Genomic DNA, 13,866 nt, shown 5'->3' with positions numbered 1-13,866 from the left:
CTCACATGCGTGTAATTGGGAGCTGTGAGAAATGAAAATAAGGCATCTGCCACAAAATATGTAAATAAAAATACAATAAAAAAAATGGAAAAAAAGAAACCCACGAGATTTTCACAAAATAAGGTTTCAGACTTTGTGCAGGGCAAAATATCCAATTTTGATTCTGTGGTATACAACAGTTTATTTGCATACCAGCATTAACTCCGAGATTATCTTAATCCTTGAACATGGAGAAGGGGGTACAAATATGGAGGCTTTGGCCCCTAGTTGTTCAGTTTGTCCAGTAATGTGGTAATTATATATTTGCTTGGTTGAAGTCCTTTCTGTTCCACATCAATATAGGAGTGAAGGTAAAGCCTGTGTGTAGTTCCTGAATGTGTGTGCCTCTCTAATTTTTAATCCCCTTCTTGACACGGTCCTCTTCCTCTTGCCTCTTCTCATAATGTGAAAATTCATCAAAGAAGGAGGTGGTATGTTTGCAGCTAGCTATGATTTGAAGAAGTTGACAAGCTTTTTCCAGGGGTACCACCTGTCGCTGAAATGATGAGTTTTTGAAACTGTGCATGTCCTGTTTAAACAACATAAGGGTGGGTTGGAGGTCCCAAGACAATTCCATCTTGCACATTTTTTCTTTTTTACATTATGTGCTCTTTGGGGACTAGTTTTTAAAGCTGCCATCCTGTCTGCCACTGCAGTGCCACTTCTAGATGGGCCAGGAGGTTGTGCCACCCACTTGTGTCGCTTAGCTTAGTCATCCAGCAACCTTTTGGCCTACAAACAATATTGTGAGGTGTGAGGTGTTCAGAATAGACTGGAAATGAGTGGAAATGAATATTATTGAGGTTAATAATACCGTATGATCAAAATTACCCCCAAATTATGTGATTTTAGCTGTTTTTATGTTGTTTTCAAAAATCATCCAGAACCAAAACCAAAACCCAAAAGGGTGGTTTTGGCAAAACCAATCCAGATCCAAAACACGAGCAGAGATCCAGATCCAAAACCAAAACACAAAACCCGAAAAGTGTCCACCATTACTAGTTTGTAACCAGCCGAAGACGCCGACCCCTGCCTCAGACGCCGACTCCCCTCCCCCCGACATACCTTCCTCCAGGATGCCTGGACCTTGAAGGTAATCTCCTCCACCCCCTAGCAATGCAGTCGGAGGTCCTTCCGGCTGCAGGGGGGAGGTGGAGGTGCCAGGGACAGCCTGCTTCCCGGCAGGGGAGCAGGTGAAGAGCCCGAGGAGGTGACGGAGACCACTCGCACACCACCTCACAGGTATCGCGAGGGCCTCCGTCAATGCATTGTGATATTGATCGCATATGTTAGTACATATGCGATTAACATCGCTGTGATAGGCGGCGAGGGTGGTGATGTATGTTGATACATCCCGCCCTTGGACTCTACTTGGGAATTGTGATACCATCCTAGAAAGTACAGTTCTTTGCTGTGCTTTTGCCATCTTAACTCTTCATTTTTCTAGCAGGAGGATGAGGACTTCCACCGTCATGTGAAGGTGAACCACTGGTCATGAACATAGACCAGGGCCTTAGCCGTTCCTTGCCACTCCGTGTCGTAAATGGCATATTGGCAAGTTTACATTTCTCCTCAGACTATTTAAATTTATTTTTGGGGTCATTTTACTGAACTTTGGCTTTTTGGATTTTACATGCCCTCTACTATCACATTGGGCATCGGCCTCGGCAGACGACGTTGATGGCATTTCATCGTCTATGTCATGACTAGTGGCAGCAACTTTAGCACTAGGAGGAAGTGGTTCTTGATCTTTCCCTATTTTATCCTCCAAATTTTTGTTCTCCATTATTTTTCTGGAGTTATATAGTAATATGCAGCACAGGAGAGCATACCCCTAAACCACACACACACACACACACACACACACACACACACACACACACACACACACACACACACAGCAAAGCCTGTAAAAATTATTTTGACAATAACCTTTTTATTTGGAGTTATTATAATAATATGCAGCACAGGAGAGTGTACCCCTACACCACACAGGGTAAACCCTGTAAAACTTATTTGGATTAAATATTAATAACCCCTTTATTTGGAGTAAATATACAGCACAGGACAGCACCACTGGACTTATACGGCAGTATCGCTGGACGTGTACGGCAGTACCGCTGGACTTGTACAGCTGTACCGCTGGACTTGTATGGCAGTACCGCTGGACTTGTACGGCTGTACCGCTGGACTTGTACGGCTGTACCACTGGACTTGTACGGCTGTACCGCTGTACTTGTACGGCAGCACCGCTGGACTTGTATGGCAACACCGCTGGACTTGTACGGCTGTACTACTGGACTTGTACGGCTGTACCGCTGTACTTGTACGGCAGCACCGCTGGACTTGTATGGCAACACCGCTGGACTTGTACGGCAACACCCCTAGACTTATATGGCTGTACCACTGGACTGGACTTATACAGTAGCACCACTGGACTTATGGCAGCACAGGACACCACCACTTGACTGATGCAGCACAAGACAGCACCACTTGACTGGACTTATACAGCAGCACCACTGGACTTATGGCAGCACAGGACATCACCACTGTACTGATGCAACACAAGACACCACCACTGGACTGATGCAGCACAAGACAGCACCACTGGACTTGACTTATACAGCAGCACCACTGGACTTATGGCAGCACAAGACACCACCACTGGACTAATGCAGCACAAAACAGCAGCACTAGAATGATGTTAAAGAGCAGGTTGCCACCACACACGCCACGCCACTTTCCCGCACAGACACTGAGGAGACACGTCCTCTCGCTACACTCTTCAGGACTGGAGTGAGGATAGCGGGGCGGGAGGTGCAAAATATACAATGTCTGGATCTTGCGAGAATCCAACACCAGGATGATGACATTTTGCCTTGTTCTGGGAACCGAGACTGGCGGAAAAAGCCGAGCCAGACTTAGTTCCCGACTCAGATAGGGGGTGTTCGGTGGGGTTTGGATTTCCAAAATCCAAACCTGCTCATCCCTAATTTTGATAATTAAATTCATAAAACACATATTAATGTAAAATTATCAGCGCTGTGGTTTATCTGTTTAATTCTTATTAACACTGTCAGTTCTTTTTTTGTGATGTATACTGTACTTTCCTATCTCTTGTGATAATTGATTACAAAGGAACAGACAAATGTGAACACGGTAATTATATTTAAGATTTTCTTCTTTAAATAAATACAAAAAAAGATCATTGGCAGTAACCTATGAGGCCGATGTTTGGAAGGATCTGGTACAAGTTCCTTTAAATATTTCGGGATTTCTGGGTGGTGTCTGTACGCTAAATCTGTAGACCCAAACGCAACTTATTAATAACGTTCTTATCAACACATTACACACTATGGGGGAATTCAATTGGCAGCAAAGTGTGCAAAATGCGTGGTTTTTAAATGCTTGTAATGGCACCTCATCTCGCACCTTTTGCCCGCCTGATTCATATCCCTTTTCACACAAAAGTGCTACCTACCCTTTTGTGCGAGATCCAGCTGTCATAAAGTGTGGCAGATGCCGCACAGATTCAGCCGGGGGAAAAATTCACCAGCAATTGATTTACCCCCGATATGTAGGGTATTACAGTCTCAGCATAGCATTTTGCTTTACCGCGCATGTGCATGCAGAGAATCAGTATTGTGCACATGCACAGGCAGGGAGGGATCCCATGAGAGTCCAGTCAGTTGTAAATCTAGAGACAGTTTATAGAGGTTGGGAGGCAGTTGGTGAAAGGTGGTTGGTCTGAGGGAAGTGAGAGGAGAAGTGCAGCCGCAGGTGGTGATAGTCCAGAGAGGTAGTAAAGTGGAGTCACAGTCGATAGACAGAAGCAACACAAAAAGGGTGAAGGAGGACCCAGGGGAGGAAACAGGAGTGACATACTGAGCTGCAGCAGAATGTGGTTCTTCTTCTTTGAGAGAGAGATAGCAAGACCAAGCCAGGGACAAGACTGTGAGTAGCAGCGAGTTTGATGAATGTATTGAGTTAGCATGTGCAAACCCAACATTTGCCCAGGAAGACTTCCAGTACAAGAACTGTTTTGCTCTCAGTCTATTGCAAAGGAAAAACGAAGTGTTGAATGCATATTTATGAAGCAAAACTGTATAGTTAAACCCACTCTTATGGCCCAATACATCTATGTGGCGATTTCCCGCCCCCTGCAGAAAATGCTGATCCACCAATCAGAGTCGCCGGCGGCCATCGATGATCCGTCAGGGATCGAATATTTAAACATGTCAAATATCCCCAATCTTCCGACCTGGCCATCTGGAAACCAGGACATTTTCCCAATATATTGTAGATGTATGGGGGCCATGAGTGGCAGCATAATCAGTGATGTCAGAGGCAGCTTCTGATATGCTGAGAGAAGCTGGGTACACACTATGCAATGCTTAAATGTCGGTGATGAACGATATAGTGTTCAACAATATTGTGCATACACATTGAACGTTATCGTTCAACGATAACGATCGGTGACATCACCGTCAGCATTCCCGGACATGCACTTCAGCCCGACATTGATGGGTCAAGCTGCATCTCAGCTCAATATTGGTGATCGCTGAACGACGTGCGGGAGCGCGCACCAATAATACCCCCATACACACCGAACGATATAAACCTAAAAACAAATGATAATGACATTTGTATTTTTTTAGGCTTAAATCACCTAGTGTGTACCCGTCTTAACTGTAACTGTGCCTGGGTATAATTACACTTTCCTAGAAGTCACTGCTGTGCAGAACATGGATTACAGCACCAGTAACACCTGTTGTACTTGCTTGTGAAACAAAGTAACATTATCTATGAAACATCTCTAGAAGAATAAAGTGGCAACCCCTTTCAGCAGTGGTTCTAAAACTGTGTGACGTGGCACCCTAGACTTCCTCAGGACACTTATAGTAGAGCTCTGGGAACAATTCAAATTATTTATGGTCAATGTAATAGGCAAAACCTGTGCTAGTGGCTGCTAATCATAGCATATGTGGAGAAACAGAAGCAAATCTTGTTCCTCACCACACAATTGAATCTAAGGATGACATATAAACACAATTTACTTAATTTAATATTTCTTTCTAAATTTCTCTATAAGAAACTTTGGCATAGGGGTGCCATGAAAAAAATTCTGATGCTATAGGGTGCAGTGATTCAAAAAAGTTTGGGAACCACCAGTGACATGTGGTGGGGTGAGGCAGGTGAGGCAGAGCCTTTCCTGTCATAATAACGTTTGTGCCAGAGTTTTGACTATATAAAGTATATGAAAAATACAAAGAATTTGTTTTAAATATCTTCTTTGCATTATTCTAATAATTTTTATATCCAAAACTCTGGAGTAAAAGGTCTATCCTATTTTTTCCAAACATCTCTAATCAAAGCTCATCAAATTTCCAGGAGTTTATACTGCTGCACCTGTGTATAATGCCCAGATATACCCTTTCACTCACATATTGCATGTAAATCTGGCTCTGGTGCTAGACAGTGCCTCCTGAGCCATTTAGCTCACCACACATCCCTGGGAACCACTGCCTTACAGCAAAGGCCTAGTGTGGAAGATATTGCAGAGCAGTCAAGGATTTGGGGTACTTATTTCAATTATATAATTGCCATATTTTTCATATATTTATTGGAGGGATTATTACTTAATTAGGAATTATTACAGAATATGAATTAGAAGGTTCATCTAATAAAGAAAAGGAAAGTTATCAATAGCTCCTTAATTAAAGAGTAATTAGAAAGTTACCTGTGTGCCACTTACTGTGTAGTATACTGTCTGTACTTTGTTTGTGAGTTCTTCACCTGTTTTAATGGAGCGTGTGTTTGGGTGATATCCAAGTCAAGTTAAGTGAAGAGAAGACACAAGATCCTAAGTATATTCCAACTGATCTATACTCTAATGTGAGGATCCACCACCACACATCGCTATCTGCCTGGAACAACTCTGGGTTCCAAACACTATCCTCACTACACTACATATGCATAAACAGGCTGAAGGCAGATAGGTTGTCGGATGTGGATATCAAGCCACTTCCTGTTTGTCTCTTACAGAATGCCTCAGGAGGCCATTCAAAGTCAGGGACTTACTAAATCTTTGTACTGTAAGTAACAATAGTGTGTTGGGGGGCGGATTGTGTGGAGCATGGAAATCGAGGAAACATACAGTAATATAATACAGTGCTATTATTGCGAACACCTGCATGCTGTATAAGGTCAAGCCCACAGCATGACTTGCCTTGGCCAACATGGACTCATCTGAGGACTATACTATTAGCCAGCAAATAATTTAATAACAGGAATAACAGACAAGAAAAGTAAACATTTGTTTTACCATAAGGAAAATCTGCAGGAGACCCATATATCTGAACAGTTAGGGGTATATTTACTAAAGTGTGGGTTTTTAGGAGATGTTGCACATGCAGTAGCAACCAATTCTAGCTATTATGTTCTAGATAAATGATTAGCAGAATCTGATTGGTTGCTATGGGGAACATCTCCACTTCTGAAAACACACACTTTATTAAATACACCCCTTAGCATGGACAAATGCAGGATTTCTGGGGGCTTTCCAAATGTTTGATTTTAGAGCAGATGTCACCAACCCATAAAGGATGTTTAAGTAACATGTAGCAAGCTATAGTCTGCCTCAAACAAAGTGCAGTTTATGTAATACAGTACTTCAGACATATGCAGCCCAGTGATCATGGTAACCCACTTACCAGGTTCTCTCTGTGGAGAGAAAAATGGGCACTTAGATCCACAGACACACACAAACTTAGTAGGAAAACTGCTGCCACTTAGCATGTGCAGTATCTCCATTCTGCCCTTTATACTTCATGTAGTGGCCACAGGACAGGCTGCAGGGAAGGTAGTTTCAAGGAATCTGTAACCCCCACCTGCTATTGCCTATGCTTAGTTTCTCCGCTGATGGGCTTATTTTCCAATAGGTGCCCCTCCTCTGACTCCATTGACCACTCCATCACTGGCCCCTGCTCTGATGGGACTGTGTACTCTGACTCTAAATGCCATTCCCATGATGCCACTATTCTGTCTCTGGCTCCTCCTACTGACCCCTTCTACCCTTGGGCTTGGGTTTCTGTGGAAATTACAGGACATCAAGCAATGAGGGACTTGTTACATATACTTCTCACATGATGGACATATTTGTATACCAATTGTAAAGCACCTGACATTATTCCTGTCGATTACATTCACACAAGATGACTATAATCAATTTGACAGAAGGCATATTCCTCAGAATGTTATAAACTATCTAAGTTTTGTGAGGAATAATACATTTCAAAGTCACATGTTGCCATAACTAATACATAGTAATTATCTGAGATATGACCACAGCTAACCTTATTCTAACTCTTACTTACAGTATATGACTTTTCTATTATTTTTAATTTTCAACTGTAGTAGTATTAAAAAAATGTAATTTAGTATAATTATGGGGTCAAACCTTCCTGGAAAACTTACTAGGAGCTCAAGCTATGCACGCCAAAGGTTGTTCCACTGTCACTCAACTTGGGTTATCGTTTATCTGCAGCCCACCCTCTGGTGTATAGTACTTGCTGCTTAGCGGAACTATATGCATTGATTTTCTGCAGATTGCTATAACAAGTGTATAACACTGCCATATCAAGCTCCTTGTTCATCACCTATATAAAGGGCAGTAGCTACAGTCAGGGACAGATTAAGGGGGACATTTTCTAAGCAGTGATAAAAGTGGAGAAGTGAGCCATGGAGAAGTTGCTCATGGCCACCAATCAGCTGCTCTGTAAACTTTTATAGTATGCAAATTATAAATGTTACGTCAATGCTGATTGGTTGCCATGGGTAACTTCTCCACTGGCTTACTGCTACACTTTTATCACTGCTTAGTAAATGTCCCCCTTAGCCTTCAGCTGGCCTGGGGGCCTGCCCCCACTTATCATCTATCCCATCCCCACTCGTTTTCCATCTTGGCCCACTAGTCCAGCCCTTAGAAAATGCATGGGGCTGCATATTGGCATACACTGTGGTGGTAGGTGGCAGCGGTGTGCAAATGGAGGTTTCCACTCATGGCAGATGATTTACCAGGGAATTGGTTAATTAGTTAGAAACAGGTAGCAGGGATAACAGTAATTCAGCAGTTAGAGGGTGTAAAGATATAGCACTTGCAACTATAAGCATACAGGATATGCTGGGTATGTGTATGTATGTATGTATGTATGTATGTATATATATATATATATATATATATGTACAGTGCCAAGGATCACATACACCAAGTAAAAGTTCCACACTGCAGGTTCATTTTCCACAGTTTTTTCACAGGTGAACATAAGCAGTTACCAGCAATTCTCAGGTTTCAAAATAGTTCACAGCAGTTCTTAGCATACAAAGTGTAAATTATCCAGAGACAATTGATCCAGGACCCCTAACAGTAGCCACCCCCCTTGATAATCACCTAGGCAGCTAGTTCACCATCAGGAACACTGTCAGACAGGTGTCTGCAATCATACTTGCTGTTGCTCAGACTTGATCAAACCAAATACCTGTACTGGATTCCACACCTTGCTGTTCCACATCCTGTCAGCATTTTTATGCTGTCCCTGTGACACTCCTCTCCCCTTAGCTTCAACCAACCTGGTGAAGCTAACAATTTTTCAGGTGACAACTCTACCTTGCCCATCTTTATCCCCATCACGCATTTCGGAAGACTTCTCTTCTCCACTTCCTTCCAGAGTCCCTCCTTCTTATCCTCTTCCCCCTCCACTAGCTATGTTTATTCTGTCCCTGTGACAAAATATATATAGTAAACCGTGGTGGCACAGTGGACATTAGATTCTCATTGGGCTCCCTCACTTGTGGGAATACTCAGGTGCACATCCACATTCCGTGGGGAGACAAGATGGGGGGGTGCCAGGCATTCTCCTATGTGGAGAGCTGCTGGGACCTAATGCTTGCCAGCTACAAGCAGTAATCTCTTAATTTGGCTGTACAGTAGTTTCTGCATAATTATATGTATTCCTGCTATGTGCTAACAGCCTAATGCATGAGATTTCACAGAAGGGTAATTATTAGTGCTGTAGACCACTGTCCTGATTATTATTAATGGAGACTACAATCTGATCCATGTGTCATAAACTCCAAAAAGCAAAGCTCTTTGGCCCTGTAGGTGTACACCAACCTCAGATGGCATGAACTACTTAAAGTCTATGGAAGCTTACTCTCAGGACACAAATTTTAGGATCCTTCTACTGCAGCCTCCAGCCAGCTCCGGGATCTGACACTGATTCCGCAGAGGAGTCTTTCACAAATAGGAAAAAAAACCTCCAATATGCCAGGGAAGTTATGCACAGGGACAGCTAGTTAACATTAGTATGTTGCAGGGATACTTGCATTCAAAATGAAAATATCCTTTGCAATACAGACTTTCAATAACAGCAGAAGTGCCACCATTATTTATACATAGTCCCCGGTGCCTTTTAGTTCTATAATGCTCTTTCTCACACGGAGGGTACTAAGACCCTCTTACCACACCTGGTGCTACCGATTTACTAGCTGGCATGTTTCCGCATGGTGCCCCTGTTGTGATAATCCAAGGTACTGTGTTCCTGTAGTCCGGCACAGCTATGGTGCTGTCATTTTGCTTTGATCATTTGATTCAGCCATACCGTTGCATCTATTAACTGAGGCTTTAAGCAAATTATATAGACAGTTGCTGCACTCATACTTTTACCCTAGTCTTACTTAAATTAATGTATAACATGCCTGGCTGGTTTGGCATTGCAGACAGGCAATAGTGTTCCTCCCCTCTCGTCCCTCCCTGGAAGTGATTCACCAATGAAACAAGGAGCTCAGCTAGTCTCAGACAGCACAAGTCGATCCCAGAGCTGCAAACAAGGCAGTGCTATACTAGCCACCCTGCGTTGCCGTTTTTGAGGAAGAGAAGACCTGGCTCCACTGAAGAAAGAAAGAGAGCAGCATCCCCTGGACTTTCCGCTCAGGAAGGGAGTCCCACCTGAGACATCCACCAGTAGCGCTCAGGAACTCCAGGGGTTTCCTGTAATGAGAGAGTAATCAATGACAGAATAGTCTAGTCCCATCATGCTCTACCAGTCAATTAGGGCATTCTGGTACTTGCAGCAGCAGAGTTATAGTTTTTGTGTACATATAATATATGTATATATTGCTGCAAAGAGATTATTTGTATTCTATTTGAGGGCCTTGAGCTCTGCAATATATTATAACTATTGCTTGGGGTGCACAGTACAGAACTGCAACCACAATGTACATTCTTGTACAGTCCCTGCCACCCCATCACTACAGATAATGTACTTTCCTGTACAGTCCCTGCTGCCCCATCACCACAGATAATCTACATTATACAGCCGCTGTTGTCCTCCATCACCACAGATAATGGGGGTAATTCCAAGTTGATCGCAGCAGGATCTTTGTCAGCAGTTGGGCAAAACCATGTGCACTGCAGTGGAGGCAGATATAACATGTGCAAAGAGAGATAGATTTGGGTGGGGTGTGTTCAATCTGCAATCTAATTTGCAGTGTAAAAATAAAGCAGCCAGTATTTACCCTGCACAGAAACAAAAGAACCCACCCAAATCTAACTCTTTCTGCACATGTTATATCTGCCTCCCCTGCAGTGCACATGGTTTTGCCCAACTGATAACAAAATTCCTGCTGCGATCAACCTGTAATTACCCCCAATGTACAGTATACAACACACCTCATACTATTTGTGAGACCTCAAACTCTACAAAGTGACCAGTTAATCAAACAGTTGGAATGTCATTTGTATAATTTTTTTTTTTTTTTTACTGTGCCCGCCAATAGGATAGTTTTTATGCAATCTGGTGCTGGGGGGGGGGGGGGGGGGTGATAGACCAAAGCTATGCCTGGGGTGCACAGAAAACTTGCACCGGCCCTGCCTGAGGGTGGTACTGAATGAGGTAAAGCATCATTCAACCTAATAGTTCCAAACACTCCAGTTCTAATCTAACCAGTCCTGACAAGCGGCTCCAGTACAGAGTTCAAAACAATCTCAGAAACGGACACTCTCTCTTGCCACTTTCAGATATATGACCAATTTGCCGGGTCAGGCAAGCCGGCACATTCCCAGGTCTCAGCTCCATGATTCTGGCCGGGAGCAGTGTTGTGGCCCAGGACATAGGGGGTCATTCCGAGTTGATCGCACGTAGCAACTTTTTGCTGCTTGTGCAATCAACTAGACGCCGCCTATGGGGGAGTGTATTTTAGCATAGCAGGGCTGCGATCGCTTGTGCAGCCCTACTATGCTAAAAAAGTTTTGTGCAGAACAAGACTAGCCCTGCAGTTACTTACCCTGTGCGATGGTTCCAGCGATGAAGGTCCCAGAATTGACGTCAGACAACCGCCCTCCAAACGCCTGGACATGCCTGCGTTCGGATCTCCATGCTCGGAAAACGGTGAGTATCCACCCTGGAACGCCTCCCCTCTTCTTGCGATCGCGCTAGCAATCACTTTCTTCTGGTCGTTGCTCGACATGCGCAGTTCCGACCCGTTCGCACCACAGCGATGAACCGCAGCGTGCGAATGGGTCAGAATGACCCCATAGTCCCAGTTGTTTCCTTTCACACATGCAGAAATCCCTGGTTAATCCACGTTCACGTGCAAAAACCAGGGATATATCTGCATTTGTGAAAGGGGTATCAGTCAGTAAACTGAATGTACAGTCAGACTTTCAAACTATAGAATTTTGCCCAGGTCCTGGCAAACAACAAATTACTGCATAATTAGATGTGCATACATTGGTCACTAATGACATGGAATTTCTGTTACAGATGCCTCAGAAATTAATGCAATAAACAATAAGGAATTCATTAACACGAATGCATGTTTGCACTAATGAAGCAATTGCTACGGATGGTCACTGAAAATACAGAAAGCCCTAGTGGGTCACTGCTTTCAGTAACGTCTCTGCTTTGTAGGATAAATGTAGTGTTTGTTTTCCTTAAATGCAATCAGCTGCAAGCACCTGACCTGCCTTTGTATTGCTGGGACTGATTAAACACTAGCATGAAAATTATCTCGAGTTGCTTCCAAGGTTTATTTTTTTCTTTTTCTTTTACGGATAAAGAAGTAATCTTGTGTTTTGCAGTCATATCATATAACAATACCACTGAGATCAAAGAACTGATTTATATTATCTTCATTGTCGATGCTATGCATTGTTAAATTGCGAGTTCCCAAAAAATCCCTTTTTTGTTAACAGATTCTTTCCAAAGAAAAACCTATATTTGGTGGTGCCTACGCTTATAGCAGTTATTCTGGTCTTGGGGCTTCTGATACCTATATGCATGTTTATACCCTTCACAATGCTTTTCACCTAGGGGGAATACCTCCCAACATGACCCAGGGGCGGAACTTCCGGAGGAAACAGAGTCTGTTGCCTGGCTCCTCCATTGACTACCAACCCTGCCCTTCTTGCTTCAAATGAATATCCACCGAGCAGAGGCAGAGCACCAATCAACATCAACGGGGTGCTCCCCCTCTGTGACTTAGAGACTCAATGGGGTGGGAAGGGGCCACTAATAGACTCCTCTCGCAAGACCTGGAAGTCTTGTGTTGCATAGGAGAAATGGGACCATGAAACAACATGCCAGTGTGTATCCAACACACACCAGGAACCAAGGCGCAGACATGGGCAGTCTAGCTCTTAACAAAACATCCCTCGGGTGGGCAGGACCTAGACAGCGGCTGCATCTTAATAGAGCCCCCCTGATCCCACTGCCAAACTCCCTCATTACCAGAGTTTTTGGCGCCTCCACTGATCCAGTGTGGTGGCGGTGACCTTTGGAAACCAGGGGATAAGGCCAGGCAAGTTGCGCTCTCGGGCGCCGGCTCCCTGCAGCGTACTCCACTGGACTCCTCTCCCCCCTTTGCTGTGGCAGGCATCTTCCCTCGCCAGTACTCCTGTGGCCTGACATGTGCTGCTGCGAACTGAGTGCTGAGTTCTGTGCACACAGGGCACCATCTCAACAAGCAGCAGAAGCACCAATAGGCAGGATACTCCCTGCCTGCCAGCTCCTCTCAACCCCCTGAGCATACCAGCTACAGACTGCACATCTAGTGCTCCTATTTGTGCATATAAAGACTCAGCAGCATAACATTTTTTTTCCACTGTGCCTCCTTTGTACCTGATTAACAATATGGAGAAGTTTGTAGCCAAAACCCCTAGGAATCTTAGGGGCTCTCAGTCCTCAAAAACTAAAGATAAACACAACCTCCTCTCCTCCTAACTCCCCTCCTAGGGATAAAGCGATTGATGCTTTATTCGACTCCACAAAATACAGCTCTCTCTCTCTCAGTCCAACGTTCTAAAGAGATTTCGGACATTGGGGGTCATTCCGATCACACACTGCACTTTTTCACAGCCAAGCGATCGGGTAGGAACTGCGCATGTGCTGTGGCCGCAATGCGCAGGTGCATCGTTGCCTGACGATGGATGTCGCCGGGCAGTGACGAGTCCTACAACAAAAGCATTTGCAGCGGCTAATAAATGAAGATTGACAGGCAGGAGGCGGATCCGGGCGTCAACTGACCATTTTCAGGGAGTGGTGATCCAAACGCAGGTGTGTCCAGGCGTTTGGAGGGCAGATGTCTGACGTCAATTCCAGGACCTAAGAGGCTGAAGTGATCGCAGTGGGTAAGTAAGTCAGGACCTATTCCTAAACTGCACAAAATGTTTTTGCATAGCTCGGCTGCACAAGCGATCACAGCCTTGCTATGCAAAAAAGCACTCCCCTATAGGCGGCGACTATCTGATCGCACGGCAGCTAAAAACAG

General features: G+C 44.2%; 1 protein-coding gene across 1 annotated transcript in view; it reads left to right on the top strand.

Annotated features, from left to right (window-relative positions):
• The first annotated feature begins 3,764 nt into the window (after positions 1-3,764).
• The window catches only part of IMPG1 (interphotoreceptor matrix proteoglycan 1), a 511,490-nt gene continuing 501,388 nt past the window's right edge, over positions 3,765-13,866 (top strand). Inside the window, exon 1 of the mRNA XM_063916848.1 lies at positions 3,765-3,993. The gene's annotated coding sequence lies outside the window, so the exon portion shown is untranslated. The remainder of the gene's footprint in view (positions 3,994-13,866) is intronic.

Source organism: Pseudophryne corroboree, chromosome 4 (genome assembly GCF_028390025.1).
Source record: "Pseudophryne corroboree isolate aPseCor3 chromosome 4, aPseCor3.hap2, whole genome shotgun sequence".
Taxonomy (NCBI): domain Eukaryota; kingdom Metazoa; phylum Chordata; class Amphibia; order Anura; family Myobatrachidae; genus Pseudophryne; species Pseudophryne corroboree.
This window is presented reverse-complemented; position numbering and strand designations above follow the sequence as displayed.